The sequence below is a fragment of the Etheostoma spectabile genome, unplaced genomic scaffold (genome assembly GCF_008692095.1).
Source record: "Etheostoma spectabile isolate EspeVRDwgs_2016 unplaced genomic scaffold, UIUC_Espe_1.0 scaffold402, whole genome shotgun sequence".
Classification (NCBI taxonomy): Eukaryota; Metazoa; Chordata; class Actinopteri; order Perciformes; family Percidae; genus Etheostoma; species Etheostoma spectabile.
The window spans coordinates 53,425-66,381 of record NW_022605602.1 but is presented as its reverse complement, the minus strand read 5'-3'; positions in this window follow the sequence as shown (position 1 = coordinate 66,381).

Below are 12,957 nucleotides of genomic sequence, written 5' to 3'. Positions count from 1 at the left end.
AGATTTCAATTCATTTTGTTTTAAGATTATTCTTTGGACATTTTTAGGCCTTTATCGACAGGAAAGTTGAAGACATGAAAGGGATGCAAGGGGGGGGGGGGGTATGACCTGCAGCAAAGGGCCGCAGGTCGGACTCCCGAAGAATGCAGTTTTTTTTGTGATTGTTGCAGAAATCCTTGATTTTACGGCCCGTTTTCTTGAAAAAAATGCGATGGAATATGCGGGATGTTTATGCAATGAAATTGCGGGAACTTGCAAAAACTGGGATTTGATGAAAAAGATTATGCAACACGTTTTCTTCGTTTTTAAGATTATTTTTGGGGCTTTTCCCTTTTATTTTAGTGACAGTGGACAGACACGAAAGGGGGAGAGAGATGGGGGGGGGGGGGACACGCAGCAAAGGGCCGCAGGTCGGAGTTGAACCGGCACCTGCTGCCAACGTGCGACGCACGCTCCTCACGTCCCAATGCACGCGTTTTCTTTAAAAATGTGATGGAATATGCGGGATATTTATGCAGTGCTACGCGGTGAAATTGCAGGAATTTGCCTAAACTGGTTAGATGAAAAAGAGACTCTTTGTCTTGTCCCGTAATTACATCACTTGATAATGTTCCCATGGCAACAGGGAAAAACAGCTGCTCTTGTGTGAAGTGAACACAACAGTTTTTTTTACTTCCTGCTGAGATGTTTGGGACTTTTTTGCAACCAAATTGCGGGATAACGAAATCATGCAAGCAAGGGGGAGGGGGGAGGGATGTGGAGGGGGGGGTCATGCACACCGCCGCTTCCATCACCGACGACCCCTCTCGTTCAACCATGTCCTCGAAGGATTGATTCAGCGTTCTTGTTTCTTCAAAACAGCGAGAGCACCCAGCCCGGTGTGTTCCTTAGTCCCAGGAGATGCTCTCAGATATACCGGGGTGGGGGGGGATAAAATCCACCGTCTACCTCCAGCGCTGCTTTGATTGACAGATCAAAGAAATAAAAAAAGGAATAAAGGTAGAAAAGACAAACTCCCTGCAGTGCCTCACACTTGGACAACTTCTATCTGTTCCTCTGCTTCAACTTTCTAACAAAATGTCATCACCCATCGCCGGAGTAACGGAACAACAGGGTTGTGGTGTTGTGTGTGTGTGTGGGGGGTGTGGTGTGTGTGTGTGTGTGTGTGGTGTGTGTGTGTGTGTGTGTGGTTGGTGCGTGTGCGTTTTGTGCGGTGTTGTGTGTGTGAGCATCCACTCGTCCGTCATCGGTTCATGCTTGTCACGCAGCAGCTGGAGCATCGCTCCCCTTCTGTTGTGTCCCGCTGACGTCCGGGTTCTGGATGGATGGGCTCAGCGGACGGTCTCAGACCTGCTCTAATTTACAGTAGAGCAGGTCTAGACCTGCTCTATAATTTAAGTATAGAGCAGGTCTAGAAGCCTCTATAATTTACAGATAGAGCAGTCTAGACCGCTCTATAATTTAAGATAGAGCAGGTCTAGACCGCTCGCTAAATTTACAGATAGAGACGGTCTAGACCACTCTATGATTCAGATAGAGCAGGTCTAGACGCTCTATAATTTACAGATAGAAGCAGGTTAGACCCCTCTAATTTCAGATAGAGCAGGTCTAACCACTCTACTAATTTACAGATAGAGCAGGTCTAGCCTAGACCACTCATAATTTACGAAGGAGGTTAGACCACCTAATGTACGATAGAGCAGTGTATAGACCGGCGCGTACACTACTTTTATTATCGTAAAACACACTTAATTCAGTGGACAGAAACTAAATAAAACTACCAAAAGCCGTCTTGGTTATCTTTCCACTGTTCCGCAATCACACATCTGGTCTGGTTGAAGTAAACTTAATTCACCCCATTTACATGTGGAGATATGCTGCCACTATACATGCTAAAAGTAGTGATTATTTACATGGAGGTCTGGTGGAGATATGCTGCTATCACGCTAAAAGTGGTGATTATTTACATGGAGTGTGGTGGAGATATGCTGCTATAACACGCTAAAAGTAGTGATATTTACATGGAGTTGGTGGAGATATGCTGCTCTATACAGCTAAAAGTAGTGATTATTTACTGGAGTCTGGTGTAGATATTGCTGCTCTATACACGCTAAAGTTAGTGATTCGTTTACATGGTAGTCTGGTGGAATATGCTGCTCTATACACGCTAAAGTAGTGATTATTTACATGGAGTTGGTGGAGATATGCTGCTCTATACATGCTAAAAGTAGTGATATTTACATGGAGTCTGGTGGAGAAGCTGCTCTATTCACGCTAAAAGTAGGATTATTTACATGGAGTCTGGTGGAGATATGTGCTCTATTCACAGCTAAAAGAGTAGTGATTATTACATGGAGTTGGTGGAGTATGCTGCTTATACATGCTAAAAGTAGTGATATACATGGAGTCTGGTGAGATATGCTCCTCACGCTAAAGTGTGGATATTTACATGGAGTCTGGTGGAGATAAGATAGAAAGATTAATAGTCCCAATGCTCGCCTGACAGTTCCCTTCCTTCCTTCCTTCCTTCCTTCCTTGCCTTCTCCTCCTTCCTTCCTTCCTCTGCCTCCTCTGAGCTCCTCTTCCTCTTGACCCCCTTGGTGCTCTCTCTATGACGAGAGAGTCAACTAAAGCAGCATGGCAGCTTTTTAACATCAACACATCCTCCTGGTAAATAAAAGGAACAGTTGTTTGGTCACATGCGACACACACACACAACAACACACACATAAGACACACAACACGCACACAGTGTGTTAACGGCTATTTGCTCTGTGCCTGAGCAATAGGATTCCAACCGCGTGGATTGTGGACACACAGCGATGCTTCGTCCACGATTAGGACGGAGCTCAGAGCCTGAGTCCAGGGTTGTGTGTGTGTGTGTGGTGTGTTGTGTGTGTGGTGTGTGTGTTGTGTGGTGTGTGTGTGTGGTGTGTGTGTGTGTTGTGTGGTGTGATTGTGCGGCGCGCGTGGGGTGCGTGGCTGCGCGGGCGTCGGCGTGCGTGCGTGCGTGCGTTGGTGCGTGCGTGTGTGCGTTTGGGGGTGACATTTTACCACCACAAAATGGTCATTTTCACCAAATGCCCCAATTTGAAAGAAATAAATTTATTTGAATATCATTAGTTTCTTGTATAATATTATATACTATATATATTATATAATCATATATATATATATATATATATAAAGAGAGAGATACGGTGGATGACGAGAGAGAGAGGAGAGAGAGAGGAGAGAGGGTGTTTAGACATTTTCAGAAGGTATATACAGTTACTTAAGGTAACTACCTTTTTTCAGAAGGGTAACTAATATTTCCCTTCTGAAATAGTAAATACAAACTAAAAAAAAGTGTAATGCCCGTTTTAAGAGGTCAGGTAAATAAAACCGAGGACACGTTCAAGAAGAAAAGGTGTCTGCAGCTCTTCTACTGGCCCCGGTGTGAACGGTTCCTGGTGTTGCAGATCTCTGTGGCCCCCAGTGGGACCCTGTTTGGGCTGCAGCTCTCGTGGCCCCAGTGGGGACCCTGTTCTGGTGTCTGCAGCTCTCGTGGCCCAGTGGGACCCTGTTCTGGTGTCTGCAGCTCGGTGGCCCCAGTGGACCTGTTCTGGTGTTGCAGCTCTCGTGGCCCCCAGTGGGACCATGTTGGGTTGCAACTTCTGGCCCAGTGGGCCTGTGCTGGTGTCTGCATCTCTCTGTGTGCCCCCGGCGTGGGACCCTGTTCTGTTATCGAGGGGCGCTTGTGCCCGTTGGGCCAGTTGCGACTCTCTGCTGTGCCCCAGTGGGACCCTGTTCTGGTGCTGCAAATTTGTTGTGTGCCCCAGTTTGGACCCTGTTCTGGTTTCTGCAGTCTCTGTGGCCCCGGTGGGAACCTGGTTCTGGGTGTTGCAGATCTCTGTCCATGGGACCCTGTTCTGGTGTCGCGCTCTCGGTGGCCCCCAGTGGGGACCCTGTTTTGGTGTCTGCAATCTTGTGGCCCCAGTGGGACCCTGTTCTGGTGTCCTGCAGCTCTCGTGTCCCCGGGTGGCCCTGTTCTGTGTCTGAGCTCTCTGTGGCCCCCAGTGGGACCCTGGTTCTGGTGTCCTGCAATTCTTTGTGCCCCCCCAGTGGGACCTGTTCTCGGTTTACCTTCTGCAGCGTCTCTGTGGCCCCTGTGGGGACCGTCTGGTGTTTGCAGCTCTCTGTGCCCCAGTGGACACCGTTTGTGTCCTCATCTCTCTTGGCCCCCAGTGGGACCTGTTCTGGTGTCTGCAATTCTTTGTTGGCCCACTGTTGACCATGTTCTGGTGTCTGCAGCTCCTGTGGCCCCGGTGGGGACCTGCTTCTGTGTTGCAGCGCTCTGTGGCCCCATGTGGACCTCGGTGCTTGTCTGCAGCTCTCTGTGGCCCCCAGTGGGACTGTTTGGTGTTCTGCAGCTTCTCTGTGTGCGCCCACAGTGGTACCTGTTCTGGTGTCTGCAGCTCTCTGTGGCCCCCGGTGGGACCCTGTTCTGGTGTTTGCAGCTTTCTACTGTGGCCCACCCGTGGGACCCTGTTCTGGTTGTACCTGAGCTCTCTGTGGCCCCAGTGGGACCCTGGGTGGCTCTGGTGCCAGCTCTCTGTGGCCCCCAGTGTGAACGGGTCCTGGTGTCGCAGCTCTCTGTTGGCCCCCAGTTGGGGCCCTGTTTGGTGTCTGCAGCTACTCTGGGGCCCCGTGTGAACGGGTCCTGGTGTCTGCAGCTCTCTCTCTGGCCACCAGTGGGACCTTTTCGTGGTGTCTTCGCGCTCGCTTTGGGCCACGGTGGACGCTGTTTCGGTTCTGCAGCTCCTGTGGCCCCCAATGGTACCGCTGTTGGTTCATGCAGTCTCTGTGGCCCCAGTGTGAACGGGTCCTGGGTTCTCGGCAGCTCTCTGTGGCCCCAGTGGGACCCGGTGTTCTGGTTGTCTGCGCTCTCTCTGGGCCCCCCGGTTGGCACCTGTTCTGGTGTCTGCAGCTCTCACTGGGCCCCAGTTGGAAGACCCTGTTCGGTGGTCTGCAAGCTCTGTGGCCAACCAAGTGTGAAGGGTCACTGGTGTCTGCAGCTCTCGTGGCCCCCGTGGACTGTTCTGGTGATACTGCAGCTCTCGTGGCCCCCGTGGGACCCGTTTTCCGAGTGATCTGAAGTGGGGTCCACCCGCGGGTCCTGTTAGATAATGAGAAAGACATCATTAATTCATTAAAAGTGAACCGCTTCCGCCTCGGCTTCCGACGAGCGTTCTCCTCTCCGCCTCGAACATTTGGATGGAGATTACTGTCTATTGTTGTGTGGCAAACCTGATGTTGTGGGGGTAAATGTTGCAGGGTGAGGTACGCGAGGGAGCAGCTCGTTTTATGAAAGCGACGACCCGACGGCTGCTGCTGCCACAGGACGCGAAACCTTCAGAAACAGCGAAGTACAAAAGTGGTACAGCTCCCCACGCAACAATGTAATAATCATTGACAATGTCAGTCTGGGGGTGTAGGTGGTTGTGTGTGTGTGTGTGTTGTGTGGTGTGTTGAGTAATGTGTGTGTTGTGTGTGTTGTGTGTGGTTTGGGTAGGGTGTGGTGTGTGTGTGTGTGTGTGTGTGTGTGTTGGGTGTGTGTAGGTGTTTGTGTGTGTGTGTGCTGTGTGTGTGTGTGTGTGTGTGTGGTGTGTGTGGTTTCTTGAGTTGTGGTGTGTGTGTGTTGTGTGGTGTGTGTGTGTGTGTGTGTGTGTGGTGTGTGTGTTTGGTTGGTGTGTGTTTTGAGTATGTGTTGTGTGTGTGTGTGTGTGTGTGTGGTGTGTGGTGGTGTGGTGTGGTGTTTGGTGTGCATGTGTTTGAGTGTGTGCGGTGGTGTGGTGCATGTGTTGAGTGTGTGGTGTGCATGTGTTGAGTGTGTGTGTGTGTTGTGTGTTTGTGTGTGTGTGTGTGTTTGAGTGTGTGTTTGAGTTGTGTGTGTGTGCGTGGGTGTTTGAGTGGTGTTGTGTGTTGGTGTGTGGTGTTTGTGTGTGTTGAGGTGTGTGTGTGTGTGTGTGTGTTGTGTAGGTGTTAGGTGTGTGCGTGTGTGTGGTGTGTGTGTTTTGAGTATTTGGTGGGTGTGTGTGTGTGTGGTGGTGTGTGTGGTTTTGAGTATGGGGTGTGTGTGTGCTGTGTGTGTGGTGTGTGTCGTGTGTGCATTGTTGTGTGTGTGTGCATTGTGTTATTTTGACGTTGTGCGGTGTGTGGTGTTGCATGTGTTTGAGTGTGGTTGTGTGGTTTTAGTGTGTGTGTGTGTGTGTGTTGGGTGGTGTGTTTGAGTGTGTGTTTGTGTGCTGTGTGCGTTGTTGATGTGTGGTGTGGTGTGTGTGTGTGTGAGGGGTGTTTGTGTGTGTGTGTGTGTGTGTGTGTGGTGTTGTGTGTGTGTGTGTGTGTGTTGTGTGTGTGATGTGTGGTGTGTGAGTTGCTGTGCGTGTGTTTGAGTGTGTGTGTGGAAAGTGTGAGTGTGTTGTGTGTGTTTGAGGTGTGGTATAATAATATATATAATAATAATATCATCAGTGCAGGGGATGAGAATAAAATAAAGAGGTGTGAAGCACGTCTCGACGGAAACTTAGATTTTAAGATTTAATGGATCATTCAGACTTCTTAATCTCATTTTGCCCTCCCTGGTCCATCAATGTTGTCCTCATTTTGCCTCATGTGTGCCCTCTGTTGCACTCATTGTTCCTCATTTTGCCCTGTTGTCCTCATGTGCCCTACATGGGCTCCATGTGGCCTCATGTTGACCTCAGCTTGTACCTCATGTTGCCTCATGTATGCCTGATGGTTGTCCTCACGTGTATGATGCCGTCATGTGTCTTCATTGTCACTCATTGTTCTATGTTGTCCTCATGTTGCCCGTCATGTTGTCCTCATGGTGCCCGCGTTGTTGTCACCCCAGTGTTGTCCTCACTGTGGGTCCAGCATCCTGTTGTCCTCATGTGTCAACTCATGTTGCCTCATGTTGTCCCACCTGTTCCCTCATGTTGTAGCTCATCGATGTTGCCCCCATGCCTTGTCTTCATGTTGTCCCCATGTTGGTCATATCAGTTGCCCTCATGTTGTCTTCAGTTGTCTCGTCATGTTGTCTTCATGTTGTCATAAGGTTGTCTAATGTTGTCTCTCATGTTGTCCTAATGTTGTCCTCATGTTGTCTTCATAAGGACCTTAACCTAACCCTAACCACCCCCCCCAACACCCCCCCACCCCACATCCACTGACACTTTGCTGTACACAGCTTCATAGATATTGGTTGGTTATTTGTATTTATGAGGATAGTTTTCCTTATTTTATTGTATTGTATTACGTGTTGTTATTGTAAGACATGCACTAACACCTTTTAACTCCTTGAATCCCTTGGACCCCCCCCACCCCAACACACACACACACACACACAAAACATACGTACACACACCACACAAACACAACAAACAGGAGAACAAGCGACACCATCGTATTTGGTGTGGGGGGGTCATTCTTCACAGAAAAGGACACGGTGCAGGAAGTAGTGAAGTTATTTTCGTTGTTGTTTTGGAGGGAGGCGGGGGGGGGGGGGGGGGCAAGAATATGATGGGGTTGTGGGGGGCAGTAGCAGGAAGAACAACGATGGGGGGGGGGTGCGCTATATATATATATAGGAAGTGGCAATCGTTTATACCCGCGGGTGGTTTCCCATCCGTGCTCCTCTGCCGTGTTAGATATTACCGCTTACTCAAGCGGGGGAATTCAATTGACTGTCACCCTGACGCCACCCCCGATGCAACCCCCCCAAACACACACACACACACATCCCACCCCCAAAACACCAACACAACCACTAACAACACCACACAGAGCTCCAGTAACATATACAGCCATGTGTACAGTTACGCACCATACCCCAGTACACAAAACATACACTCACTCACTCACGCACACTTACTCACACACAGGACACACACATACCTACTCAGATACACCATATACACACCACACACCCACACACACTAACACACACACACACACACACACCATACATAACTCAATTACACATATAGCACACACCAACACCACCCACCAAACACACACACCACACAAAACACACCACTCACTACACAATACACACACCAACACAATCACGATACACATTACACACAAACACCACACCCAAAAACACACACACACACACTACACACACACACACCACTAACATCCACGTACAATCACGAGGTCCGAATTTACAGCCATTGTCAGCGAGACTACCACCAGACACACAAACATCCACTCACTCACACTTACGCACATGCCAGATCCCAAGTACACCAACCCACAAAACACACACACACCCCTCACCCCCTCCCACACACACTACAACACACACACCAACACACAAACCCTCACCCCTCACACACAACGCACCACACTCTAACACATAACAAACACACACACACCCCTCACCCCTCCCCACACACACACACTAACACAACACCCCAACACACCACAACACACACCACACACCACACACCTCACCCCCCCACACACCACACTAACCCACACCAACACCACAACACACACACTCTAACACACACCACCAACACATACACACATACGCACAAACACCCTATACAGCACACAAAACCGACGCGCACATCTGCACACACACTGACAAACACGCACACAGACACACACTGACTCACTCACTCACATACAGAGGCTCGACATCACAACCATCTGTAGTCCATACGCACCTTACCACAAACACTCTCATACACCACAACAACAACACGCGCGAACCACTCTACACACACACATGACAACACCCACACACGACACACTCACACACTCACACTTACTCACACACACACAACACACACACACCACATACCTTACTCAGAACACATATACACAAAGGAATCATCTCGCATGATTGTAACTTTTGTTATGATCTTTTGCGGGGTTGCTGCCATGGCACATCAGTCGCGTCAGCAAAACCCGTTATGGGTGTGAACAGGTCCCAATTTTCCGGACACAAAAAAGCTATCGGAGACAAGCGCCACACCCAAGCACCGAATACACGCGGTCTTATCTTGAGCCGCGCTAACGTTGGTGCTCGAGTGGACACCGTGCCGGGCCCAGAACATGTTTATTTGTGTGAACAGCAAAGAACCGGTTCGGATCTGCAATGAGAACCCGAACCGCACAGAACCGGCACCAGCCGTCGGCGGAAACGAGCCGATCGATGCTCGGACTGTGATTCATTGTTGCTGACCATCAACGGTCCGGAAACGTTTCCCAGGGAGGGGTGGGGGGGTGGGTTCTCTACTCCGACTCTGACTGCACGGCTCGAGAATGTAATGGATCCCGCGTGTGAGGCTTCCAAGAAGTTTACCATCGGGGGCTTTTAACCATGCATGGATCTCGTAGCAAACCCACTAATACAATGGAGACAAATGTTGCATTGCATCCGGGAGAGTTCTCTAAGTTGACAGCAGGAGAGGAACGGGAGGAAGAAAGAGGGAGGAAAGAAGAAAAAATCTCGGCTGTGTGAATCCTGGGAAATCTACAAGAGAGGTAGAGAAAAACAGCACAGCCGTAGTCTAAGGACATTTCCGTTTAATTTTAAACCCTCATGTTGTCCTCATTTCTTCATGTTGCTCATGTTCCTCTGTTTGCTACGTGTCTATGTGTCATGTTGTTGTCTCATGTTGTCTTCCCTCATGTTGTTCAGTTTCTATGTTGTATCCATGTTGTCAGTTGTCCATGTCATGTTCCTATGTTGTTCTCCATGTTGGCCTCATTGTATAGCTCATGTTGTCCTCATGTTGTTCTTCATGTTGCCCTATGTTTGTCCCTGGCCTCTGTTGTCCTAAGTGTCATTCATGTTGAATCCTATGTTGTCCTCCAGTTGTCCTCATGTTGTCATCATGGTTGCCCCCCTATGTTGTCCTCAAGTTTCCATGTATGTCTTTATGTTGTCTCCATTGTTGTCCTACCATGTTGCCCTGTTCCTCCTGTTTCTTCATGTGCCACTGTGTTTTGTGTTATGTCTACATTTGCTTGTTGCCGCTCGTTCATGTTGTTCTGTGCCATATTGTTCAATGTTGCCCTCATGTTGTCGTCATGTTGCCCTCCATGTAGTCCTATGTTGTCCTCATGTTGTCCTCATTGCCCTCAGTGTTATGTTCCTCGTTGTCCTCATGGTGTCCTCAGGTTGTTGTTTGTCTATGTTGCCTATGTTGTTTCATGTTGCTATTAATGTTGTCCTCAATGTTTGTCCTCATGTGTCCTCATGTTGCCTATGTTGGTCTCTCATGTTGCTCATGTTGTCCCATGTGTCCTCATGTGTCTCATGTTGTCCTCAATGTTCTGTCTTGCACCTGTTGCCTCATGGTGTCTCATAGGTTGTCCTCATGTTGTCCTCATGTTGTCCATGTCTTCCTATATCTGTTGTCATCTCTTTCATTTGTCTCAGGTCAAATTGCCACTTTGACTCTATGTCAGCTACTCAAAATAACAATATAATAATATAAATACATGATTGATTTCCACACAAGGCAATTTGGGCATGTACAAATCTCCTGTGTTGGGTAGCAAGCATAAAGTGTGTGTGGTGTAAACAAGCTAGTGTGTTGTGTGTGTGTGTGTCAACATATAGAGTGTGGTGTTCTAATAACAAGCTGTGTGTTGCTGGTGCACGAGTCTAGGAACGTTTTTACTATTCTTGTTAAAATAAACTGAAGTGCTTCGTTATTTAGAGGTAGAGACGCTTAGGGGATTTGGGTTGGTCACTTACTGCTGCCTCACCTACTATCCCAGAAATGCACCTGAACGCACTCCCCTGTAAGACCGCACGCCCAGACGCCTGAAAACAACTCATAGACCACACGCCAAACACCTAGACGCCCTGTAGACAGGCAACGCCCAGAATGCACCTGACACCAATCCCTGTCAAGCACCGACGCCCAGAATGCACCTGAAGCCCTCCCTCGTAAGACAGCAACCCAGACCCAGAATGTCACCTGAACGCACCTCCCTGTAAGACCAGCCCGCCCAGAATGCACTAACGCACCTCCCGTAAGGATCCCTACAACAAGAGCCCGAATGCCACCTGAACGCACTCCCTGTAAGACCAGCACGCCCAGAATGTCACCTGACGCACCTCCCTGTAAGACAGTCACGCCCAGATGAATGCATCCTGTAACAAGCCCAGACTACACTCCCTGTAAGACCAGCACGCCCAGAATGCACCTAACGCACCCTCCCTGTAAGACCAACCGCCCGAATGACTGAAAGCACCTCCCTGTAAGACCGACGCCCAGAATCACCTGAACACACCTCCCGTAAGGACCAGCACGCAGCAATAAGCACTGAACCCCTCCCTGTAAGACCATCAGCCTAGAAAGCACTGAACACCTCCCTGTAAGACCAACGCCCAGAATGACCTCCGGAAGCACCTCCCGGTAGACCAGACGCCCCGAATGACCCTGAACACACTCCCTGATAGCCACACGCCGAATGATTCTACCTGAAACGCATTCTCTCTGGCAGGAGAGTTTTTATGTGAAAATGTCAATAGATGTCCACACTCTAACACGTCCATTATGTCGATATTTGTTCCCTGAGTGTTTGTGGCTCACAACCAGCGGCCGCCGCTTGCGTCCTTGAGCAGATTTCATCTGCTAAACTCTCCTCGCTGATCGCACGTAAGGATGAGAAACTTAGAATCGTTCTTCATCAATCGCAGTTTCCCCTCCTGCGTGTTCTCTCGCTCTCTGTCAGGTACGAGGCCTCGTCAGCCCTCTTACTCTCTGATATCCGCATAGCAGGTTTGCGTCACATGGGATTAATTGCTGAACCTAATGGAGAAAAGAAATAGGTCGGCCCTCATGAAATGAGCTACTGGTCTCTGTTCTCGTCTCTCTCGCTCTATACTCTCTATCTCTCTCTCTCTCGCTCTCTCTCTCTTCTCTCTGCTACCCCTCTATTCTCTCTTCGCTCTCTCTCTCTTTGCTCTCGAAGGCTGAAAACATCAAACCCTGAGCGCTGCAGAGGAGGCGGGAGGGATCAACGCTGCGAGGGAATCCGCGCCAAATCGCTTCCCTCTGCAGCTTCATATCTCCTCGGGCCTCTGCTCTAGACAGATCACTTTACTGCACACTGAAGGTGCTTTATACCCTTCCAAAAAAAAAATGAAAATGAAAGATGGACGTGGTATGTTGTACCTAAAGAAAAGCCCCTTCTGGTTTGGTAATGCCCTGCGAAAGGTGTGTATAAAAACAGGCAAAAATAGCGTGTGAGTGCTGCTGAAATGGACGGGACGCCTTTACAGAGCGAGTGTAAAACCTTTTTAAACCTCACTTATCAACGCATCCTGTCGGAACATCTCAACACCACAAGGCCGCATGATATTTTATGACGGTTGCACATACACCACAAATTTGATGTGGTTCCCTGCATCTGTAATGTGTGGTTTATGAGTCAGAATGCTGAACAACTCAAAGAGACAAGTGTGTGATGCTGTTATATTTTCCAAAGTGCTATCTAAAGATCTATATATTATATCATATATATATATATATATATATCATATGTGATATTATATATATCATGTAGATTTGGTTGTCTGTGGTATATGCATTGTCATGTATGATTGACTGTGGTACGTGTGTTTTCTTTAAGTCTTATTGAGCGGTGGGGACACAGGACCATCGGTCGGGTTATATATTAGCGCCACCGACCGATATATTGACGTGACGATCGTAGCGGCGATTTGAGGCGTTCCCAAATCCTATCGGATTGAGACATTTAATTTGGCCATTAAGAAAAATTAATTCATTAGAATCCTTACATGAATGAAATGAATGTTATAAAATAAAAACGGAACGGTAAACCATGGTATGAGGGTGGGCGCTGATAGTCGGCCACAGAGGCGCTTCTACAAAGTCCTGTTAGTGGGGCGTTGCACAGTCTGTCCACCAGCGCGAA